This window comes from Lynx canadensis, chromosome D4 (genome assembly GCF_007474595.2).
Source record: "Lynx canadensis isolate LIC74 chromosome D4, mLynCan4.pri.v2, whole genome shotgun sequence".
Classification (NCBI taxonomy): domain Eukaryota; kingdom Metazoa; phylum Chordata; class Mammalia; order Carnivora; family Felidae; genus Lynx; species Lynx canadensis.
Window position 1 is genome coordinate 9,222,679 of NC_044315.2, and position 22,587 is coordinate 9,245,265.

The following is a 22,587-nucleotide window of genomic DNA, read 5'->3' on the forward strand; positions in this document are numbered from 1 at the left end:
TCTTTTGAGTTTTTCACGTAAATAATATCATCTCAGGATCATGATAATAATTTTCTCATTTTTACTCCATTTATTGTCCTACCTTACTTACTGCATTGGCCAGAACTTCAAAAAAGGCTTAATCATAATGTTTAATGGGAATACCTTTGTTTTGTCTTCTGTGATTTTATACCCAGATCAATATTATTGAATCATTATTTTATTTATCTTCTCTATCAAAACGAATTTGATATTTGTGTTTATTTTTGATTAAAAATAATAATCCCAGATTACCATTAGTCCCTAATCACTCAACCTTTCAAGTCTCAAGTTCTTCTAGCTTTGCTCCCTCTCTTGAATTGTTCAAGACAAACATATGGGTGGCATTTTATTTTGAGTCCTTAGATTTCTGAGATTTCTGAAAACGGTTTAGGTGAAAATTATTGGTTACAATTTCTTCCTATAAAAATCTTTAGACAGTTGCTCCATTGATTCTCCCCTTTACAGAAGTCTGAGGTTAAGGCTGAGTTTGTTCTTGTGTAGGATAATAGTTTTCCTCCCTGACTGAATGTCAGAGAGATTCAGTGCTAGTTCTCTCTGGTCTCAAACCAAAACATGTCCAGAAAGGGACACATTAGCTCAGCTGTGGTTAGATCCTCAGGACTTGGGCATTTCTATGGAGCTGGGGGTGGTGATACATTGCCTTATCCAGACAGCTCCTGCTTTCCCAATGCATGCTTGAATGGAGGCATGTTTATAGAAACAGATGGGGAGCTAAAAGTCTGCCTGGTGGTGGTCAAGATAAAGGGAAAAGACACAATCTGAACTGTGCCTTGAGATAGGATGAGTTTGCCAGGCCATGCAAGGGTAGATGGGAACAATTCAGCCAAAGAACCAGCACCCATTCACAGCACAGAGATAGAAAAGGAAGGAATTTCATATAGGAAAACCACAGAGTGCGTGGAGGGAATAGCTGGAGCTGAGGCTGGCAGGTAGGATGGGGCCAGTTGGAGAAACAGCCAAAGAAAAATGGATGTTATTCTGAAGGCAATCACCATTCAAACCAATGAGGAATCATCCCAGGTAAAAAAGTGAAAAAGCATCAACTGACTTGTTTTCGGACTTACCACGCTGGTGGCCAGCGTGGAATTTGAGGGTGGGCCACTTGGGAGCCCAGAAGAGAGATGAAGATCTGGCGTTGGACAATGGAAACGGATCAGGGACAGATGGAAAACATGTTTTAGGGTTTAAACCAACAAGAGATGCAAGGGAGGTAGAGGCAGAGAGAGACAGGGGAGCCAAGATGACTGCTGTTTTCCCAGAGTGTAGAGAAGCCATCCAGGATGGAGCTGTCAACAGGGGTCTAGAGGTTGGGAGAGAGCTCTGGGCTGGTGAAATAGAACGGGGTGTGCATCAGTGGGAGACAGTGTGGTTACTCAGAGAGGGACAACGAAAGGTGAAGCAAGAGCTGAAAGTTGAGGCTAAACACCACGAAGAGATTGGACCGGTCAAGCACTGAACATGCTGTAAGATTTCCAAGTGGAGAAGTGAGTAGCCACTGCTTGAGGAGTCCCTGCTGATTTTGAGAGAAGCCAAGTAACTGATTTTGAGAGAAATTAGGAAGGAGGCCTTGTGATCTCCTAGAAACTGGAAGTAAAGGGAAAAGAGAAGTACGCAGGTAGTTGATGTTGAGGCTAAGAGTTTTGCTTACTTGATGGGACTGAGGAATCAAGTCCCCAAATGGATGTTGAGGCTAAGAGTTTTGCTTACCTGGTGGGACTGAGGATTCAAGTCCCCAAATTCAGTTTGGCTTATCCTGGGTCTCTGAGTTATTTTTGGTTTCAGTTCCTTGACTGAACCACAGGACCTGCCTACATTTCCGCTCATTTATCTTTTCTTCCTTTATCTTCCAAATATTTGTTTTTTCTCCAGAAGACTGTTCAATTGTATTTTAACACCTTCCATCGTAATGATCCTGTTGGATAGAGAAAACCATCATTTCAGTGAAATCAGCAACCTAGAATTAGAAGGCATCTTGGATCATTTTGTCTAATGTACTCTCCCGAAATTATAATCCCCCTTTAGCATCCTTAACATATTTCTAGTGATAGTAAATTGCTACTTCAGAAGGAAGCCAATTACTTTGGTTGGACGTACCATACTTAACAGCATGTCTGTGTTAGTTCAGCTGGGATGTGTTCAGCTGTGAGTATCAGGTGACTCCAAAATTGTTCAAACAAAGATGAAAATATAGTATTTCATCTGATAAGAAGGGCTGAAGTAGGTAAGTTTCATAGTTTGTGAAGTTAGTGTTTCAACACAATGTCAAAGACCCAGGGTTTCTCAATCTTTTCACTACACTATCCTCAGTGTATCAGCTTCAGTGCCCCTCATTGTCACAAGATGGCTGCCATTATTCCAGGCATCACACACGATCATCAGACACCCAGCAGAAGAAAGAGGCCATATCCTGTTTGATTCTTTTTTGTTAGTGAGGAGACCTTGTCCAAAAGCCCTCAGAAGACTCCCACCTTACTACTGCATAGTGGCAATGAGTGTGGATAATAAGCTGCACACCCTGGGTCTGTAATCTAGCTCTACTCCACACACTTCCTAGGACAAGTATTTTTAGTGTCTCTAGCTCTGAATTTCCTCAGCTGCAAAACTTAGATAGTCATACAACCTACCTCATAAGGTTGGTGTAAGGATTAGTATTAATATACATAAAGTACTGGGAAAAGTGCCTGGCATATAGTAAGTGTTCAGTATGTGTCCATTATCATGCATTCAACCAACCTAATTGGGCTACATGTCCATCCCTTAATCAGCTACTGGCAAAAGGAAGGAGGTTACCATGATTGGCTTTGAAACTCAGTATTTATCCTCAAAATGGGGGCTAACAATGTGGATCTCTATATGGATATATGAATAAAACCCGGACTCTGTTAACAGGGAAGGGAGAATGGGTAGATGGCTCTTGGGGAGGCCACCAGTACTGTTGACCATACAATGCACAGCTTGCCAATGACTTTCATCCTATTCATTATCAATTTGCCAACCGTGGTGATGTTGGGAGAAGAAAGTGGAGGCAAAGAATATTTTGCTTAACATATACAGTTGACACTCAGACAAAGGTAGAGGTCAGGGGCACTGACACCGTCAGTCAAAAATCCACGTGAAGGGGCACCTGGATGACTCAGTCGGTTAAACGACTGACTCTTGATTTTGGCTCAGGTCATGATTTCACAGGTGGTGAGATCGAGCCCCACATCGGGCTCTGTGGTGACAGCATGGACCCTGCGTGGGATTTCTCTCTCTCCATCTCTCTCTACCTACCTGTTCCCCTCCTCTTTCTCTCTTTCTCAAAATAAATAAACATTTAAAAAATAATCCATGTGTAACTTTCTGACCTCTCCCCCCCAAAAAGTTAATTACTAATAGCCTGCTATTTTCTGGAAGCCTTAATGATAACATACACCACCAATTAATACATATTTTTTGTGTTATATATATTATATACTGTATTCTTACAATAAAGCAAGGTAGATAAAAGAGAATGTTATTAAGAAAATCATAAGGAAGAGAAAATACGTTTATGGTACTGTATTTATCAAAAGAAAATCTGTGTATCAGTGGTGCCCCCAGAGTTCAAACTCAAGTTGTTTAAGAGTCCATGGTACTGGCGACATATTGCTAATATACATATTCTAAGTAAATTCATGCTTGAATCCTACAAAGTGAAACCTGAAAATATTTTTTAAATACCTAACAATTAGTTGCAGTATAATCTGAAACATCAGAGTAAAAGAACTTCTTTTTCTACATTGATTTGCAAAGGTTTTTCTGCCTACTTTTCTCCCTTGATTTGCACAACAATCAGGTGATGTATGAAGGGATATTATTATTACCATTTGCAGATGATACGGATGCTCTTAGATCTCAGAAGTTCAGATACAGAGTTCAGAAGTAGCAGATTTCAAACTCCAATTCAGTTCACCCATTTCTTGGTTAGAAGTTTTTCTTCTCAATCACAGTGGCTTGCCTGTAAAATAAAGACATTCTGAAATGTTTTCTTCAGCCATCATTAGCAGAGGCTCGCTCCAATCTTACAGTCAAGAATCAAATACAATGTGCCAAGAATATGGCAGAATATGTGAGCACATATCCAGCCATGACATTCTTAGCATCATTCATTTCCAGAGAAGTGAACGCACACATTTACGTGTTACTATTCTATGGAAGGGTTATCTGGAGTCTTTTATTATTACAAACGTTCTTTCTTCAAATGCCCAGGGTTAATTGCTAATTGCTAATTTTCTTTTTTTCCAAACCAAAATTGGCAATGGGCCATTTGGAAATGTGACTGCAGAGAATATGAAGTATGAGAAACCTCTTCCCAAAAAGAAATGTTCACTTAGAAAAAAGTTTCATTCCAGAAAGGCACAATTTGGATAAATCTCCGTTAAAAACTGTGTAAAATTGCCAGTTGCTTACGTCGATTACTGTTGTAATCAGTGGAATGGGATAGTTAGTGATCTTTAAAAAACTTTAATTGCCATATTTTAATAGAAAGTTTTTGACATATTTTATAAGAGCGCTATAATCATTGTTATTTACATCATGCTATACTCAACATTTTTTTTTTAATTTTTTAACGTTTATTTACTATCGAGAGAGAGAGAGACACAGAGCGTGAGCAGGGGAGGGGTAGAGACAGGGGGAGACATAGAATCTGAGGTAGGCTCCAGGTGCTGAGCTGTCAGCACAGAGCCCGACGCGGGGCTCAAACTCACAAATTGCGAGATCGTGACCTGAGCCGAAGTCAGTCGCTTAACCGACTGAGCCACCCGGGCGCCCCTCAACATTTCTGTCAGAGACTCCAACCGGGGACCCTGCCCTCTGCACCCCACTTCCATGGCGCGGCAGTCGAGAGACCTCCGTGTGATTTCTTGATGTGTCTAGAACTTACTCTTATGCTTTTCTTTGCACCTGCATGCCAAGATCCTGGAAGGAGACTGAGGATCTGCTCTGAATGAAACAAATAGGAGGCCCCAATCTCTTCACTGGCTTTTCAAACAGACAAGCCAACCAACCACTCGCTCTAAACATTTTAGGAGTTAAACAGCCCTGGGAGGGAAATGGAGGTTCATGGGGTAGGGCTCCATTGAGAGTCATTTAGGCTCTCCCCTTCATTTCAATTCCTATCTGGAATCAATGGAATGTTACTCTTCCTCTCTCAGATACACCAGACCTCCTCCCTGCAAGGTTCCATGTTCTCCATTGTCGGGATATTTTCTCTTGTTCTTCTCTTTCCAGGAGGGAAATCTGGCATCTACCGGTTGTATCAAACAGTATTTTCCCACTTCTTTGCATTTCTAATTCACCTTGTCTAGTGTCTGAATCACAGAATGTATAAACGAAAGATATTGTTAAAAGATTACTTGTCCTGACTTTTCTCCCATTCTTTTCCCAGGTGAAATCATAATTTGGACCAGAGGTCGGCAAACTAAGGCGAGATGGCCAAATCCGGCCACACCTGTTTGTTACTATTTTTTGTCTAAGGTTGGTTTCACACATGCACTCCACAACAGCGGAGGTGCGCAGTTGCGACAGAAGACCATGTGGTCCACTGGGCTGGAAAGATTAACAGACCATCCTCTCACTGAGAAACTTTGCCCTGATTTAGGCAACATTCTTGAAAATACTTCACCTGTACCCAGGGCACGACATTTTTACTTATCTTATTTATCTTGGTCTTCTTGTACCTCGGAAATGCCTATTCTCTCATTTTACAGATGGGAAAATTAGAGAAAGACAAATACCATATGATTTCACTAACATGTTTTTGTTTGTAAAAAACAAAACAAATGAGCAAACAAGCAAAACCAGAAACAGAATCATAAATACAGAGAACAAACTGGTGGTTGCCAGAGGAGAGGGGGTTGGGACGATGGGCAAAAATCGGTGAAGCGTATTAAGGTGTACAAACTTCCAGTTGCAAAATAAATAAGTCACGGGGATGACAAACACAGCATAGAGAACAGTCATTAATATTGTAATAATATACGGTGAGTCCACTTATTGTGGTGAGCACAGTATAATGTACAGAATGGTCAACACTATGCTGTACGCTTGAATTTAACAGAACATGGCAGGTCAACTATGCATCAATTAAAAAGTAAAATAAAACAAAATTAATAAAAATAAAGCCCAAAGTGTTCACGGACAGGGTTAAAGATGGGATGCAGTCAAGTTGGAAATAACGCAAGTATACCGATAGGCAGTTTCTCTCCTAATCTCTTAATTTAGACACTTAAAGTCCAATGGGAATTTCCTGTTAAAAAAAAAAAAAAGAAAACAAGAAAATAAAATTAGAAGGTGACTAACCCAAGATCACGGAGGAGGCACCTGGCAACTTTGGGATTAGCACAAAGTGATCGGTTGGCGCACTAGAGATGACGACATTTGGAAAGGAGAGGGGAACTAATCGGCCATCCAGAGACCTACTTATCCTCCCTCTTCTGTGGTTGAAGAGGAGCCATTTTTGTTTGGTCCTATTCCATCTACTGTGAATGCTTCAGGTGAATTTGCCTGCTCAGTTCCCCTCCCCAAATCTCTCAGGGGGTGGGAGATGTTAAAATGGATGAGACAACCACAGATTAGTTCTTCTTAACTCTGCGCTCACTGGAGTAGGATTAGAAGGCACAGAAATGCCCCCGAGTCCAAGAGCTGCCCAGGATGCACAGGCACCTCAGAGCCCAGCTGCCGCTTTGGATACATTTTGGCACTGGTTGGGCCTGTTGGCTTGGCCTTCTTACTCTGAATTCAGTGCTCTTTTCCACTATATTAAGCAGACTGTTGAATAACGATAGCACAAATGAATGATCATGATTTCATTAGGAAAACACAAAAGAAGAGATGAAATTTTGTGCTGGATTCCAAATGTGGCCATCATCAGTTTCTCGCCTCTTTGTAGGTGCAGATTGCTCCTCTCTTCCTGTGGGTGGGAGAGTCTAATTCCTTTCCCCTTGAATCTGAGTGATCTTGGGGGCAAGTCTGAGGTGGGACTTCTGACGTTAGGTTATAAGAAGTTGGCAGCCTCCACCCTGGGTCTCTTGGAAGGCTCATTCTGAGAAACTTCCTCACAGAGCCTAGCTGCCATGATGTGAGAAATGGAAGCCACATAGAGATGCCACAGACAGGCGTTCTAGTCAAAGTCTCCAGCTCATCTCAGCCAACAACAGCCATGTGTGAGTGCCATCTTGGATGACCAGCCCAGTGGAGCCTAGGCGAGAAATCCTAAGCGAAAAGCACCCAGACAACTCATACGCTTGTAAAAGTTAATAATACACTGTTTTGTTTTGTGTTTCAAGCCACCACATTTTGGTATAGTTTTATGCAGCTACAGGTAACCAAATAAAAGCTTAAAAACCAAAAGGCAATTCAGTTATAAACAAGAAAGATGAACATATTTTGTGAAGCCAACCTAATCAACAAGTCCATTGTTCAATAAAAATCATAAAAAAAATAATTCCCTAAAGTCAGTGAGACAAAACAAAGTTTCAGATTTGGGGGGAACTAGTGGGGGCGAGATGTGTGCAGGTGGGAAGAGGTTCTTACAGCACAATCGTGCTTCAAAGTTGCCAGTTGTTAGCAAGACAAAGTTTCCCCTGTAGATGCTTCAGGCATAAGGATCTTACTCCCAGGGAAAATTAAAGAGGTGCAGAATAGAAATTTCATGGTATCTTCCAGGATAGACCCAGGGATGAAGATTTCTAAGTCTTTGCCCTAGAGAAGAGAAGCCCTGGCTGGAGGAAGGACAAAGGAGTAGAAAAGAGAAAAGGAAATGTTGGAGACACTCCAGGAACACCTGGGTTTCCTTCTGAGGCCGTCTTTGTATCCCTGGAAGGTAATCCCATGGGAAGAGAGAAGCAATGTTTTGCTCTTTCGTTGTTCCTCATGGGTGCTCTCAGTTGGCTAATAAAATAAAACTGTCTACATACCTCACAGTGGTCTGCTTGCATGCTTTAACATCCCATTGGTGTCTGGATTTTGATGAGTTTGTTTTCCTCGAAGAAAGAAGGGCGGTCATCTTGGGGAGTCAGGGGTACCTGAAAAGGTCTCCCTTCAACTTTAGAGCAAGGAAGTCCCAACACTGGGTTTCTTTTCGAAAGGGGCGTGTGTGTGTGTGTGAGTGTGTGTGTATTCAACCACAAGGTCAATCCTCTGGAACAGTAAATTTTAGACCTTCCTTCTCCAACGTCTCCTATACCCCCCCCCCCCCCCCCCCACCAAGCTTGCTACTTCTACTTTCTCTTTCTTCCTCCCTCTAGTGCTGGGTCTGCCATTCATCCCTCCAAATATTCTCTGCACTCATCTCTCCCTGACTCTGCACAGAAAAGCTGACTTACAACGACTTCATCAATAGATTTTCTTGCCCTTCCTTTTCTGGTTGAGTTCAGCCAATGCGGAACCCCGGAGAATGAATGAAGGCAGTGACAGAAGTGACATCGTCATGTTTATTCCCTTGGCTTTCTCTCTGCAGTCACTTTGAGCCAGTGGTATCCCTTGCCTGAAGGTCTGAGCTCCTCTCATGACACCCCTCTCTGCAGGACTCTCTCATTTTGGTTTCAGTAACTGTTCCCTCCCCTCCTATCTTGGGCCTAGAAATGGTAACAGCTGTGCTTTTATTGGGTCAGGGTGCTGTACTAACCATTATGGCTTCCCTACAACTCTGTAAATAGTCTCTTTATTAAATTTATTAAAATCTCATGGAATGATCCTAATTTGAGCATGCTATCTACTTCCCGCCAGAACCTGATGGATACACTAGTCTACACTATGGGTCATTACATCTTACTATAAATTTATTTCAAGGTTTTCTTCCTTTTCACCCATTTGTGATAGTAAGTCCAACTGTGGCACTAAAAGATTTTTGGTTCCTAGGAATTTCATGGATAAACAATCACGTGGAGTTTGCACTGGTAGGGGAGGAAAGGGCAAGAAGACTAAAATCTGCTCCTCACGAATCACACCCGAAGGAGTCTTCCATTTATTCTGACATTAATTTTATAGAATACCCTGCCCCTTCACCTCCATTACAGCCTTACTTAAGCTAACTATTGGCTAGGTGAGGGTGGAGAGCTAGTCTTTTTCCAGGTGGGGCTGGGCTGGGAGATGAATGCCTGGAGATGCAGGGATCAGGGGGGCTGTGGTACGGTGGGTGGGGAAACACCAGCACAAACCTCTTCTACACTGTGATTGTGCTAAGGTGAACCATGGCTAAGCACATAGCTGCTGCTGTTTCTTTCTTCTCCTCCTTCCTTCTCCCCCTTTCTTCTCCCCCTCCTCCTCCTCCCCCTCCTCCTCCTCCTTCTTCTTCCCCTTCTCCTTCCTCTTCTCCTCCTCCTCCTCCTCTTCCTCCTCCTTCTTCTTCTTCTTTTCCTTCTTCTCCTTCTCCTTCTTCTCCTTCTTCAAGTAGGTTTCTCACCCAGCACAGAGCCCAGGGCAGGGCTTGAACCCATGACCCTGAGTTCAAGACCTGAGCTGATATTGAGAGTTGGACGTTTAACTGACTGAGCCACCCAGGTGCCCCAGCACATAGCTTCTTGATGTGGAAAATACAGGTTTTCAGGGTAATTTCTGCCTCCTCTGCTATGATTTTGTTAGTTTTAAAACCACCACGTTCTCACAAGATTTAGGTGATATTAGGGATGCTGCTAAAAGTCTCCTGAATAGTTTCTGAGTTTCTACACCGAAGACCTCCTCAGCAGTAAATATGAAAGAGACATATTTGATCACAAAGCTCCCTGTCCTTGCAAAGCGCCTAGCGGCCCTCCATTGCTTAGGATGTAACAGCCAGATGTTAAGCCTGACATTCTAAGTCCTATAGCCTCACCTCTATTCCTAGTCCCTCTCCTACCTCTCTCTCTTTATTTCTCCAGGCAGATTAATCTTCAGCCAAAGCAATCAACCTCTTCATTTCTAAGCCAGCTATACAAGTTCCTCCTTGTAGGTGGCCCCCTCAGGGCCCACTGGCTTCTCTACTAGCTGGAAGTCCTTTCCTTAACAGACTTGGCCTCCCACTGGGGAGTGAGTGATGGAAGGAAAGGGTGCTTGATTTCACGTTTTGTGGATCTCTCCAGCACAGTACAGTACCTTCACATTCTAAGTATCATCAAAAGAATTTGTGGGGCAAATGAAAGCGGCCGATCCAAATGGTAATTTTTCAGAAACTGTTTCTAATTGTCTTTGCCTGAGAACAACAGGCAAGTTCGAGGTTCAGAAATAAGAGGTAGACAGCAAGGGTTCTGTATTGCGGGATAATCCTTAACTCTTCCTTTTCAAAGCAACATCTATTTGTCTATGAATAGACACAATCCATGTGGATCTACTAACCACATTCATGCACAACCAGAATGATGAGGATTAAGCCTAGATTAAAAAGAAATCTTCAGTATCATCATTTGTCAGCAGTAAGTACTCCATAAATACAGACTCCACTGAGGACTGATAATGTGTAAGTTTTTCGAGGTGCTCTGGGGGAGGGGACAATTCCTTCACGGTTCCTCCATATTTATCTAAAGTAAGGAAGACAATGGAATCCAGAAGAAAGCCAGGAATTGGACAGAGTTGAACGTGTTCACAATTTTTTTCTTTCTGATTGGAAAAATGTCCTGTTCTGGTGTTTGATGCTGCAAAGAGTTTCCTTCAGCAAGGAGTTAAGGTTAGATGTGGCCCAGTGCCTACTGAACTCCTGTGGGAAGGCCAAAGGAAGGCAATGGACAAAGCAGTATGGAAAACGTTACTTCCAAATTGTAGTTATTCCCCAAACATGGGCCCCAGCTCTAACATTTACCCTGTACCTTGTAATAGCATTTGGGGAATCATTAAAAGCTTTTGGCGTCACTATTTTAATTAAGAGTGAAAGTTCCTCAAGGGCCAGGCTCAGTCAGTAGTGGTCATTGGGGAGAAATGGAATGTCAAATAAACGCAGGCTCTTGGATTCTACCACAGAGTCCTAGAACCCTTATGTAAAGCGTGTTTGGAAAGCATACTTCCTCTAGCGAGGAAAGCGAAACTGGGACTGGGCTTTCTCTCTAAATCTCTCTCCAGATCTATACTCTATCTATAACATGTATGTCCACTGAAATACGGAATCTATAGCCGGCGAATGAAAGCGTTTACGTTTTTTTGATAAAGGTCTCAAAAGTGCTGTAAAATTGTATGTGTGGAAAGCTAGATTTAAATCTTGAAATATGACTGAGGACTCCATGTGCCACACGTGGAAACTTCCTTTTTAAGCTTCACCCTCGGATACCTAGCTTGCATGATATACGTGACTTGACAGTCAGGGAGGTAATACAATGTGCAAATTTTTATACCTTCTTTCGAGATTGCACAACACATCATTTTCCTGACAAACGGTATTCTGAAAGTGTACCTTCTTCAGGTTACTCTCCCTCTCTACACCTTTTATGATAAACAAAGAACTTTTTTCCCCCCTCCAAATTCCTAATTTATCATGACACAATTGCTGAATGAGCAGATTCGGTAACCTAACTACATTCTTTCGGCTTTGGAGGGGATCCAGGGGTATTTACTTTAAGTACAGTGCAATCTCACTATAATAAAATACTGTTTGTGAAACATTTCCCAATAACCACGTGCATTAGGATGTTATGCCGTTAGCGATTACTACTCTACCCAGGGTACACTATATCAGAGAAAACACTAAACTTTAACTATTTCCTCCTTTGGGAATCTGAGAGATCACTTTGCACAGATTAATGTGTCAGGTATTCTATGTTCTGTAAAAATGGCACTTGAATGCAGATTTTGGTATGCTTGCCCTTTGTAGAGAGCTGTGTCCATGAAGACAGGGATCCACAGACACAAACATGTGATGATTCTACATATATTTCGAGAAGATATCAGCATACAAACGAGAAAAAAAAAAAAAGTAATTTACGTACAACTTTGCATGGCCCAGCAAGTACCACATTCAGGAAATACCTCCAGAGCTGCAGACACGAGTGTGTTAATGTCTTTGATTACTTTCATATGGTACACTTGGAATTGTTAAAACACAGCTGCCACACATCAGAAGGTACTAGAAACAATCTGTTGGACAATACAGCAAAATGGCAGTAAATGAATTTCAGAAATACCCCATGCTAGTTACTAGGGTATGATTTACATGAAAAAAGAACAACAACAAAAATTTAAAAAATGCCAAACACATCAGGAAATATCCCCAAAAGTCACTGGTCTTTTTTGGTCTTAAACATCCCTTCAAAAAAAAAAACAAAAAACAAAAAACAAAAAACAAAAAAAAAAACCCACATCATTTCAATACTCTGTTGGTATTCCTAACTGGCGGAAAACATATATAAACATAAATGTATATAATGCATATTATATATATAACATATGTCATGTATAGAAATGTAAATAATGTATCTTACATATAATACATAACATGTATATAATATAGACAAATATTTAAAAATATATATATAATATATAATACATATATAATATATATGCATTCCACAATATTGATTAATAAAGTTTTTTTCGAGATAATTTTGTTTGTTAAGAGCAAAACTTGACAATTTTAGGGGCGCCTGGTAGCTCAGACACCAATTAAGCGTCCAACTCTTAATTTCAGCTCAGGTCACGATCTCATGGTTCATGAGATCAAGTCCTTGTTGGGCTCTGTGCTGACAGCCCAGAGCCTGCTTGGGATTCTCTCTCTCCCTCTCTGTCTCTCTCCCACTTTCTTTTTCTCTCTCTCAAGATAAATAAACTTAAAAAGGGGGCACCTGGGTGGCTTAGTCGGTTGGGTGTCTGACTTTGGCTCCGTTCATGATCTCACAGCTGGTGGGTTCGAGCCCCGTGTTGGGTTCTGTGCTGACAGCTGAGAGCCTGGAACCTGCTTCGGATTCTGTGTCTCCCTCTCTCTCTGCCTCTCTCCTACTCACTCTTTCCTTGTCTCTCTTTCTCAAAAATAAACAAACATCAAAAAAATAATAAATACACTTAAAAAAAAATTGCCAGTTTTAGAGGACTAATTATTATCCAAAGGTAGAAAAATCACCTTCCTAGAGCAAATCTCAAGGGGTGTATTGGTTTATCCCTAGCTTCAGAGTGCTGTGACATCTCATCTAGCAATAGGCAGTTACCTGTTCTATTCTTAAAACTTTCCAATGAAGATGATTCAGCAGTGTGTCTTCGAAGCTCATTTGGTGTCACATCAGTCACCTAAAAGGACTTGGAAAACATTAGACATAATCCCCGTGGGTATGCAAAGTTACTAGAACACAGGGAGGGACCTGGATTCTCTTCCAAACACAGTCTCTGGCTACAAATATTTTTAAAGCAGGATCAGAATCTTGAGGATCAGAATTGCCACAAAGCAGGCGGAGGATGTTGGTGTCGCCATTGGGGTAAAAGGTTGTCCTACACGTTGCTGATAGATCGCAAATTCTCATTAGCGACGTGTTGTTTTAACGGCACCGGGTTAGAGAAGGCACGGTCAGAAGAGTGGAGACACCTGATGTTCTGGCAAAATGAATGTTAACATACTGATGTGTGCAAAGGGTTAGTGTACAAAGATGTCAGAGACGTGGATTTGAAAGTGATCTGTCAGCACACATAAACAAATCACAGTTCCAGGCTAAATTTGAGGCAGAAATTCTTGTTCTCATTTACCTGGAAAATGGATGAGATAAAGGGTCTAGAGACATCATTCTTTTTTTTTTTTTTTTTTTTTTTTTATGTGGACCTATGGTGAGTATTTCCCCCAATTGCAGGGAAATTGAAAATGAATGTTTAAAATTAATTGATTCCACTAATTCTTAAAGAGCACACTGTACGTGCCAGGCGGTAACGTGCCAGGGAATACAGCTGGGAATAAGACAGACAAATGCCCTGGATTTTTTGGTACTTAACATTTTGTTGGAGATAGACAGGCGATAGATAAGTAACTTTAAAAAAAAAATCAAACAAGATAATTTCAGCTAATGATAAGTGTCATTAAAACCATAAAACCACATAATGTGCGGGAGTAGCTGTGGGTGGAAAGATGGGCTAAAAAATTGTACAGTCAGACAAAAGCCTCTCTGAGGAAATGGCATTTAGGCTGAGATCTGAATGACAAGAAGGAGCCCACTCTGCAAAGCTTGGAGGGAGAATATTCCAGAGAGAGGGAAGAGCAAGTGTACAGGACCACGGGTGAGAGCAAGCTTGGCGTGTTCCGGGGACAGATAAGGCTGGTGAGGGGCAAGGCCCGAGCGTCACAGGCGAGGAGCAGTGCGCTTTTGTGGGAGCCTTCTGGATGTTTTTACATTTCACAGTTTGGGTTCGGAAAGGCAATGAAGCACTTGTAGGATACTGAAAATCATTTTGGATTACGGATGTAATCTTGGCTCTTACCTGTTCTCCCAACTGTCAGGATACCTGTGCGTCCTCCCTGTGCAGTCGGGCTTTGCTAGCTCTTGCGGTGGTCTGTGAAGGCTGGACCCCAGGCCTCTACAGAAGTCCCCACGTTTCCCCCCAGTCACCTTTAGGTCCCCAGGGGCAGGTCGCATATGATCATACTGGGATCCATCCCTCCCCATGTGGCTCTGTCTGCATCCTTCTCCTTCAGTCATATTGCTTCTAGGGGCACTGTCATCTGCTGACCCCACGATGTCTCCAGGCCTGGGGTCCCCTCTGCTGGGTATGGCTTCTTTCACTGCCTCGGGACAGCACCAGCACCTTCAGAAGGCACCGAAACCCTGCACCTCCCCCAGCCCCTGAAGGTCCCAAACCACAAGGGATTTCTACAGAGTAGGGCAAAGCATGCCCCCTCTTGTGACACCATCCTAGGGGCTGAAACGTGTGGCTACTTGTGACCACTGTCTTACAGCTCAGTGTCAGTCCTTGCAGGTTCTATTTGATGGTGCCTCCCACCTCCCTCCCCCAGCACTCCCTACCCCTTCCCCACAGTTGGACCCATGCCCAGGTTCATGGGGTTCTAACCAGGAGACAAAATGCAACGGGAATCACCACTCTGCTCGCAGAAGGATCCCTCTCCTTTAACAAGCTGCGCGCTTGGTGTCGAGCTCTCTGTTCCCCTAAATATATCTTGGTCTTCGGGGTCCTGCAAATACAAGTTCCATAAGCTTCTTCTTTCTCATTTCCCCATCTGCCCAGGCGTGGCTGAGGCCCCGATAGTGGACGTAATGTTCTCTCGATTTGCTACCTCCCTACGTGTCTGTGCCCTCTCTGTCAAAGTCTCCTTGTCCTTCGGGACTCACCTCCGGGGTCACTGTTGCAGTGGAGCCCAGCAATGCACGAGGCAGCCCTCGCCGGGGCCCCTGGGCACTTGGGGCAGCCAGGGCGCTGGAGGACTTCTTAGCCTCTCTTGTGAGAAGATGACCTCTGTCAGTTCCAGGACCCGTTCCGGGCCTGCGATGATTTTTTTTCCAGGTATGGATTTGGCACTTTCTGGGTTTTAAAATGTTATTTTTCTGGCCTTTTGTGTCCTTGACGACGGGCAGCTGTTTGGGGCTGTGGAGCGGTGCTATGCACATACTGTCTGGCCAGATGGGGCAACCAATTCCCCAGGCTACTCCACTAGCCGCACATTCTGCGTGTTTCAGGTCAAGCAAAGCCTCTGGCTCATACCTCCAAGAGCACATCCTCTAGCTTACTCCTGGTTCTTAACGTGGGGTGCGTTCAGTGAACCCCCCCTCCTGGCACGTTACGTTGGGTGCGCTGCCCCAGATGGTAGTGTACTTGTGCGTGGCCGCTGAGGGACCGGGGGGTCTGTTCCCTGTTTGCCAGGCTGTGCCCCCGTGAGGGCTCGTCAGCCGAGAAAGGTCTCCCAGCCACTTGGCTACCCAGAGAGGCTGCTTTTTTCTAATTTGCACAAAGACACTGTTTGTGCTGCCCTGACAGGTGTTGGTAGGAGTGGTTCAGCTCTCCATCCTAATTACATCCTCTGGGAGCCAGCCTAGATTTTTCATTTGTCTCTGCCCTTCCAACAGTCTTTGCGCTTCACAGAGAGAACACAGACCAGCCCTGTGTCTCTTCATAGAGCTTATCGCGCAAGGCGTCCAGGTGGCTCGTGCTTCAAGTGCTCAAGGTGCTTTCCAAATGCTCCAATGAAACGGACCTCTTGCTGGTGCCTCAATGAAGACAGTGGGCATTCTCAGGGCACCGCAAGTTGCATGGTGAGTATTTTCACGTGCCTCAGGAAACTTCCCTGAAGTTAGCAAAATGGCTTTCCTCTTGCTTGGGGAGGTAACCCAATGAGGAGCACCACCTGGGACCACCAGTATCCATCTATCTCCATGGCATCAGTTGACTGGCATTGGCAGTTGGGGTGAGAATGTGCCCTGGGTTCTTTGTGAGTCATATCCGCACCAGGAATCTTCCAACAGGCAAAGATGCAACTCTTTTTTATGAGTTCTCGTCACCACCCACTAATGCAAAACTGTAGGCCTCTGCGAGTTCTTCCCCTTCCCCCAGATTTCTCAGCGATCCTTCCCTAGCACACCCAGTGAATCCAAAGAGAAAGTCAAGTTAGTTACCATGCATCACCTTTGTTTCTGTTCTTTTGATATCACTCCCTGTGTCCTGCGCTTGGTGTGTGGACCACTTGCGATGTCTACCTCTACCCCTTTCACTAGTGATCGATGCATCTACCCATCCCAATCACCTTTCCAAAGGGACAGTAGCCTCTGCTGGGCCCAGCTGCTTCTTTGGCAGGCCCCTGCCCCCACTGCTCCTGCACCACCAGTGGCCAAGGACCCATGAAATATCACAGCTGTTCAGAATCCTGTTGCAAAAGGAGAGGTGCATGTTTCTTCTCTTTAGCCTTCTGTTGCACTAGAGGGTTCCCAGAGCAATAACGGATGTGCTCTAAAATCTCAGAATGGATCTCCTGAGCGGCTCTATCATTTTTACTTATATTACCCCAGCTCACCTCACGACTCAGACATAGGCTGGGGGACAAGGCCAGGAGCTCATCCAAGTGACAGACGCTCTGATGTATTCATAATCACTTCTCCCTGGCTCTCTTCCTGACTGAGTTTGTGCTTGGTTCTCTTTTCCATTCGGATGGGACCTTCCTGGGAAGCTCCTTAGCACATCACACAAATCGACTAATGGCAGACCCCCCCCGCTTCCGGTTTGCCAGACCTACAAAGCTCCCTACTCCCTCCCCCTGTACGTATGTTTTCCAAGTGTGATTAGGTTATATATTTTTTCTATTTGTCGTCACTCTGTCCATATGTTTTGTAAGAACAGTTGAAACATTCAACCACTCCGACAATCTCGTGAGGGACAAAACACATTAATAAGAGATTCAGTCAGTAATCTTCTTCCACATTCCATTAATGCAGTAATGTTTCAAAAGGTTATAATTAGGATTAATTTGTTTGGTGGCTAATGAGGTCATCATGAGTCAAAACTGTGGAGTAGAAAGTATACTTTTTCATTGGTATTCATGAACATGGGTAGCGGTGGGGACAGTAAAACACCTGAATTTAAATGTACGTTGTAATTGTTTCAAGAAGCTTAAATTCCATCATTGGGTGATGGTACCCCTATTCCTGGTTGGGCATTTTGTACAGGTGCCTGTGTATGGGTTCATGTGAATAAGCTTCCTTTAACCACCTCCCCTTCCCTAAAATAATGCATTCTGAGATTTTTCTATGGTAGGACTTTTCAAGGGAAGAGGTGATATACAAGGATGCTGGTGTTATTGGTGAGTAAATTTAATGGATTGGTAAGTAAGTCAGGGTTAGAGCAATGTTCCCTTTTTAAAGTATTTTTTTTTCATACTTTTTAGGTTTATTTGTTTCAGAGACAGTTGGGGGAAGGGGCAGAGAGAGAGGGAGAGAGACAATCCCAAGCAGGACTCTGCACTAGTACAGAGCCTGACCTGGGGCTCGATCTCACAATCCATGAGATCGTGACCTGAGCCGAAGTCAAGAGTCGGACACTTACGTAACGGAGCCACCCAGGCGCCCCTAAAATATTTTTTTTATAACTCCAAAAAATTGCAAATTTGAAAGTCTTACTTTCAATTCATAAAACAGATGTCCGGTGAGGTGTTGGTAAGTGTTTAACAACTGGCTCTCCAGGAAGGGGGCATCAGTGGGGAAGGGCTGATTTGCAGCATGAGTTTATTCCGCGACGTAAATACTTTCACTGTCTGGGATTTCGGGATGTCAGCGTGGCGTCACTGAACGTGCAGGAGCACACAGTTCTAGAGGATTTAAACCACACGGACACAATGCACGTCGGTAACCTCAGAAGCAGAGATAAGGGTAAAATGTCATAAACTAAAAAAAAAAAAAAAAAAAAGTGATCTTGAATATTTTTTACCTTTGGGTTTTTTTTTTTTTTTAAGTTTATGTATTTATTTTGAGAGAGAGAGAGAGAGAGAGAGAGAGCACAAGCAGGGGAGGGGCAGAGAGAGAGGGAGAGAGAGGATCCCAAGCAGGATCCCTGATGTCCGCACAGAGCCCAACACGGGTCTCAAACCCATGAACCAGGAGATCATGACCTGAGCCGAAATCGAGAGCCAGACGCTTAACTGAGTGATCCACCTAGGTGCCCCACCTTTGTTTTTAATATAAGTTATCTAGTTACGAGTTGACCTAAATAATGGCCGAGTATAACAAGCCAAATTAACAAAATGCATGAGAGTTTAACAAGCAACTCTTGAGAACCCGTCGGCGCTGACTCCGGTCTACGAACACATCCACCCTGTCACTCAGGACTTACAAGATCCCACTTTGGAAACCGGAAGCCACACAGTCCCCTGAACACTTTGGTCGCGAACACTGACAAACACAATACTCCATCACTTGTGGATCACGTTGGAGTGGCCTTTTGTCACAATAAAACCGCCATTCATCAGACTCTTGAAGAAAACCTCTCAGTTGACGAGATTTTAATTTTAATGTTTTAGAAAGGGAACCAGTTTATAAGTCTGATTTAGTGTTTGCTCAAAAAGGTTTCTAAATCAATATACTAATTCATTTAAAAAAAAAAAATGGACGTTCTGGAAAAGGCTTAGTGGTTGATATCATAAACCTATGTACTATAAAAAGACAAACAAAAGTACAAGGTAAAAAAGCACACGTCAGTAAGGAGAGTTGCCTGGACAGCATGTTCTGCGTCTGTAGGTCTACCCTGGCCTGTCCTGGCTGGGCATGGTCCCCCGCTCCAGGGGTCCCACCTCCAGCTCGCCAGCAGACTCTGCGGGCCTGGCCGGCGAGGCTGTGCCCAAAAAGCTGTGCAAAGTGCTCGGCTGAGGCGATCATATCCCTTCCCTCTGGAAACTGAACCGGAAAAGAAAAATTTGTCCAGTGACAGAAGTTGGATCTGAAACAAGGTCATGAGGTATACCTGGGCCAGATAGTAAGTTCTAAGGAGAAATTATGAGCAAGCGGAGACGGAGTGATGTGCCAGGCAGAGAAGGGGACGTTCTACAAGAGGGAAGAATGAGTAGCTCGTCTCCAGTGGATGTAAGTCCCTGTCAGCTGGCCCGTTCCAGACCGTGTGTAATCTTTTTAATAAGCCAAAGTAAAAAGCAAGGGAGAGAGAAAGAGAATGGGTTACATGGCACCCAGTGCATCATAGCTAGAATCCTAACTGTATGTAAAGAGGAAATGAATGTAGTCCTAGGGATGTTTTGGTTTTCGTGGTTTTCTTTTTGTTTTTTTGTTTTTGTTTTTGTTTTTTGCTGGTATTTTCTGTGTGGATGTATGGCTCCTTAAAATGCCAAGCAGAAGAACGGACACATAGAGTTCCCTGTGGGAACTCTATAAATGGGACAGAACATGCTTCCCTTGGTTATTTCTGAGATTCCTCCCCAACTGCGATAGCCTCGTATTATTAAATAATTCAGAGAAGACATTTTAGTGGGAGCTCAGTATTCATGGTTTAAGTATGTAGCTTTTTGAGAGTTTAACCTGAAATAAAAGTTAGATAATCTTTGAGTATCCTTCAAATATCAAAGGTATCAAAGGCAGTTGGGTGACAAAATTGAAGTCAAGTTTCCCATTTCTCACATCTTCTATAGCCCCAGCGAACATTCCACGCAATGATGGTTGGTGTTTTTGGTGATAATACCTAGGCAAGGAAGTATCTTCAAAGAAAACTTTGAAAAAGTAACATTTCCATAAATCTCTGTAAGGTGCAAGGTACTTTGTTTACAGTCTCCAGCTGGAATGTCTTAATGCCAGGAGACAGGCAGGCATTAGAATTCCTATTTTCCAAAACGTTTTCTACCATGGTTATTACATAGCCCCTTCCCATCATCTCTGGTGGATCTCCTCCATCCCCAGGGCTTCAGTTACTTGAAGGATGCAAACATCCCCACGTGCATTCCAGAGCCCTTGCCTGATCTGACTTCACGTCTGTCCACGGACCGTGCTTACCTGCATATCTTACTGACGTCTCCACCTCAACATGCCTGAGCCAGGACCAATAGATTCCTGCTGCCCTCAGCCTAACGAACTGCTTGCGTGTCTGAGATTTGTGCCAAGACCCTTCTATATGCACAAGCCAGAAGTCTTGGGTGTTACCTTCCATTCTTCCCTCTCCCGTACTGGTATAACTGGATGTGATATATCCATGCCAGCCGTCTTCAGACTAACGTACTCTCAAAACAGCAACGAGAATGAGCTTTCTAAACTGCAGATGTGATCAAGTCATTCCTCCAGCGTAAAAATCTCTTACTTGTTTTCTGTGCTCTCAGGATAAGATGGCAGCTCCTTGGAGTGACTCAAGACGTCCTTGCCCATTTAGCGCTTACCCCCCTCTTCCTTCCAGTCTGACTTCCTGGTCGTCTTCACACCTGATTCCTTCTGTGTATCCTGCTCCTTTCCGCTTCTGGGTCTCCACTCCTGCTGCTTCTTTGCCAACATCTCTCAGATTACCTTTCCAATCCCAGCTTAGATGTTGCCTTGTCCAGGAAGCCTTCTATGATTCTAGAGACTAAGTTAGGCATTCCTTCGCATTCCTTCTATGAGCATATATATTTGTACTTATGACAGGCTGCTGAAATTGAAGCTTGCTCCTCCTTCACTGGGCTTACCACCTTAAGGGAAGGTACCTGTTTATTTTCAATTGCAAAACTGTGCTTAGTACAGTATCTGACATAGGGTTGATATTCATATTGTTTATGCTATGCACACTGTATCCAAAATACCTGTCAATTGAATACTAATGGCACCAGTGGAAATTTGGTGGGCAATGCAACCTTATTTGAGGTCCCTGATGCATTATACTAATATGAAGGTAGCTGAGAATTGTTGTGTATCTTCTTGCAATCTTTTGTCCCAGGGGCATTTTAATGGAAATTTGAGTCATGCTTTTCAAATTCACTTCCATTTACTTTACAAAATGACTTCAGTGCCTGTCCCAATCTCTCTCTATATATACCATTTTTAGGGGCTTTAACATTCCTCTAGATCACTTCATTTCCACTTGGCCTCAAACACACCAGCTGGCCATACCAGAGACCACACTGCTACATGCACAACTGGTGCATGTTTGAAGCTGAGACTCTGACCTTCGCCTTGGAAACTCCCCTTCCCATCCTCTCCATTGCTCACCAACAGAGTCAGCAGGTCAGATCATTATGGCTTCCTGAAGCATTCCAGTTGTGGGGCGGTCCAGATCACCTGTTGTGTCACTTTGCCTCTGGGTACGGACCTCGAGGCTGGCCGTTCCTATGATGTGTCTACTGTGCTATCCAGATCCCTCAATCTCTTTACATTTAACCCCTTCGTCAGTGAGGAGTGGCTGAAAGCTGCTGAAGAAAATAATGAAAAATGTGCTGATTGGGCCAGTTAGGGTTTTGTGCAACCTCATCAGCTGAACCCTAGTGAAGCCAGCCACCACAAAGAATAATTTCTTTTATTCACCTTGTTGTTGATGCCCTATCAAGCCAGCCACAGCAGTTCCAAACCTCCTCTCCTTAAGCCCCCAATGGAAAACTCTCTTTACTTCATTAGAGAACTTTCCCCACAGAGTCACTGGAATCTTTGGGGTGGACTTTCACTCCCCACCCTTCCTGTTCTAAAAGCCTACTCCTGGAAGACACAGAGACTTTCGGGAGAGAGATCCCAGCGAACAGATGGAAGCTGACCCTGACAAAGGGTGAGTCCTTTCCTGAAGACAAGGGCAAAGGGTGGAGATCCAGAGGGACAACAGAGAAAACGTCGAGGGTAAGGAAAAGCAGGATTCAGAGTAGCATCAAGTGCCCTGTCTCCAAAGAGATTGATTTAAAGAGAGATACATGGAGAAGGCATGAAAAGATCTGCCCCTTCATTTCTTCCTGCCTCAATTTCCTCCTCACCCAAAAGAGCTAAACTCTTACGACGTCTCTAATACCAATATTGTAAGAGATTCAAGCAGAGTTTCTGAACATCAGAAAGGTTCTCAGTTAGTAGTGTGCTGGGTGGGTGGGACGAAAGAAATTGGAATGTGTGTGAGGGCATTCTGTGACTGATGTGATGACAGGGGAGCCTCCTTGATATTTGATGAATGGGGAGTGATGATGTGCACTGACGAGAAAGCGGTGCCCACCCCTTG

At 43.6% G+C, this 22,587-nt stretch overlaps 1 long non-coding RNA gene across 1 annotated transcript in view; it reads right to left on the reverse strand.

Moving 5' to 3' along the window:
- Window positions 1-22,587, reverse strand: part of LOC116738431 — a 33,691-nt gene that overhangs the window by 6,803 nt on the left and 4,301 nt on the right. The window contains exons 2-3 of the long non-coding RNA XR_004344367.1: window positions 3,888-4,021; window positions 1,750-1,954 (exon numbers count right to left, since the gene is read on the reverse strand). This is a non-coding gene — a long non-coding RNA (uncharacterized LOC116738431). The remainder of the gene's footprint in view (window positions 1-1,749; window positions 1,955-3,887; window positions 4,022-22,587) is intronic.